Here is a 2394-nt window from a genome sequence, read left to right as displayed (position 1 = left end):
GGCTAATATAGTTGCCTTTTTTTAAAAAAAACTCCTTTGATTTAAGAGTATTAAATCAAAAAGCATTCTCTATATGGATTATGGTCAAAAAGAATGCGATTTTTTTGGGAATGAATCATTGCAAAATTCATGGTGGATAAAAGGAGAATCCAGGAATGCAATGGATTGTGGCTAATGTAGTTGCCTTTTTCAATTTTCAAGAATTTTGGATTTTGTGTTGTTGAAAAATATGGATTACTCTGGGAGTTTTTTAACATAAAGAAAAAAAAAAGGTCTTTGAAAAAGATCGTGGGGATAGGAGGTGTTCACTCATGGTGACTTATGGAATATGTTGCGGTCCCATTGAGTAGAAGAAAAAGAAGACATCTGAAGGTAGGAACCCCAACATTCCTTTTTTAGTAAAAAAATTTCAAAAATTCCAAATGAATTGTGGAAAGAGTAAAAAATGACAAGTAATCTAGAAAAGATGTTAGTATTTAATTTAAAATCAGTAATGTAAAATGTAAGCAATACTGTCTAGGTAGTCAGAAGCCACCATCAACGAAAATTGTTGAAGTTTTGCCAATAGTCTTTCTGACATTTCTTTGCTATTTTTTGAAATTCGTGGATTCAGGCTACCTGACAGTGATTGTGCTAGTCTCATTTCCTGGAAACTTTGCTCCTTTTTCAAAATTTCCAGGAAATGATCAAAATTAGGATGATGTTTAGAAACTGTTTTATTAAAAGAATTATGCCATCCTTCAATGGCATTTTTGGTTTTTGCACCACCCTCCAAGCAGGTTGAATAGCAGTTCCACCATTCTATCGGATACTTGGGTTTCCTCCTGCGACCCGACCTGCTTAGACGGCCAATCCACGTATCCTCAAAGTAATTTAGTATTGGTGCCAATTTTTCTTCATTTTGGGTAAAAAAAACTGATTCCGTAATTGCTGTGTAGTACTCATCTACACTCTCAGGTGGTACAAAACACAACGCAGTTAGTTTTCGTAATTCAAATTGTAGTTTGCTACTTGATAAATAGTCCTCAAACAAGGATGATTTCTGAATCTTACGCCAATATCCCTGCGAAAAGTGAAAGAAACATCCTTGGATTTGCGTTTCAGGGTATAATTTTGTAATTTTAGTAATCATTGCCAATTCAAAATCTATAATTACTTTTCGAGGACTTTTATTCATGGTTTTGTTTTTAATTACTGACAAAAAAACAGTGTACGTAGAGGATTGTTTGTCAGGCAGCAATGCATACACTAAAAGGACTGTCGTGTTATTTGTATTAGCATGAACAGTGTAAATTTGGAAAAATGGATGGGGTGTTGATTTGAAAGTTCCATCCATCATCCAAACTTGACTGTTCTCAAGGGTTATAAGGTTATGGTTAGTGCTAAAAATTAGAATTCTCTTAAGAACATCTCCATTATCATACAAAAGAAAGTTTTCATTAGCATAAGTTAGCATTAAATCATTAGGGATGTTAATTTCTACGTAGCTACGGGGTGTTATGTGGTGGGGATTACTTGTCACTTTTTCCCTTTGAACCATTCGTCTGAGGTTGGGGATGGAGGGCATGCTACCAGCAACATGCAAAGGTATGTTTTGAGCCACTTCCCTCAGTATTGAACCACAGTTTTCATTGGAGGTGTGTGCTAGAAGTTTAATTTGTTGGACATGTTCCCGTACTTCTATTTCCATTGCAGAGGCAGAGTGGTTATGCTCTGTTGTCCTAACCACGGTTTCTGCCAGAGTAACCTATCTGCCTGTGCAATGGGACGAGAAATATTGCACACACCTCCAATGACATCTGGGTTCAACAGATTTATCTTTGCAATAGAGGTACCTACCATATTTCAGCAGTCTGTTTCCTGTCCGAGATTTGACATATGATGCTTGCTTGCTGCTGGACATTGTTGTTTTATCTGTTAAAAAAAAGTAAAACATATTTTTGTATGTTTACATTTTTTGAATAATAATTGCAGACTGGTTAGTACTCTTAAAAGTTTTGGAACAATATATTGCAACAGAGTCACTGTTATACACTTTTCTTGCTTTTTGGATTTTTCTTTGTTCCTTGTGTGTGAAACAGCTTTCTCATTTAGCCATTATATTCAACAATATGATTTTACCAACATTTTTTTTCAAAACATGCTTTTTTATCTCATACATTTTTTACCACTTATTATAGGGAAAATGGTGTGTTACAGGAGTCATCCCCACAAATTAAAAATGCTTTAACATGTAATTACGGGAAGATGGGGAAAAAACATTGGCTTTTTTAATTATTGAAAAAATGTGTGGTAATGGTATGCGTTGGAAAAGCATCTTTGAGATAAAAATGTGTGTTTTTTAAAAAGAGTTTGGTATTGGCATATTTTGGCCCCCATTAGGATGGCGGGCTG

The 2394-nt window shown here is 35.0% G+C and overlaps 1 pseudogene; it reads right to left on the bottom strand.

The window, feature by feature from the left end:
• Window positions 1-487: 487 nt before the first annotated feature.
• LOC147666171 (uncharacterized) lies at window positions 488-1903 on the bottom strand (annotated as a pseudogene).
• Between the last annotated feature and the right edge of the window lie 491 nt (window positions 1904-2394).

This window comes from Lissotriton vulgaris, unplaced genomic scaffold (assembly GCF_964263255.1).
Source record: "Lissotriton vulgaris unplaced genomic scaffold, aLisVul1.2 SCAFFOLD_12981, whole genome shotgun sequence".
NCBI lineage: Eukaryota > Metazoa > Chordata > Amphibia > Caudata > Salamandridae > Lissotriton > Lissotriton vulgaris.
The sequence above is the reverse complement of the archived record's forward strand: the minus strand, read 5'-3'. Positions and strand labels throughout refer to the sequence as shown.